Genomic DNA, 279 nt, shown 5'->3' on the forward strand with positions numbered 1-279 from the left:
AGAGAGGCTTGCTCGGAAGCGCCTAGTTTTTGAGAGAATTCAGTCCGCCACCGACGCTCAAGAGCGCCTAAAATATCGCTAGTCAGCATCACGAATATTTGATCTCAACGTCGAGCTGCGAACAGGAGTCGCCTGCTCAGATATTCGCCCGTTCCGGCGTGTTTAAACGTCCCTGCCTTCAGTGTTGGAGGCGATAGGAATCGCCTGCCGAGAAATTTCGTAGTTCTGCTAAGCTACGTGTCCGCCTAGCAGACCGATATCAAAAATAAAGATCAGAGC

Source organism: Wasmannia auropunctata, unplaced genomic scaffold (assembly GCF_000956235.1).
Source record: "Wasmannia auropunctata unplaced genomic scaffold, wasmannia.A_1.0 LD335735.1, whole genome shotgun sequence".
NCBI lineage: Eukaryota > Metazoa > Arthropoda > Insecta > Hymenoptera > Formicidae > Wasmannia > Wasmannia auropunctata.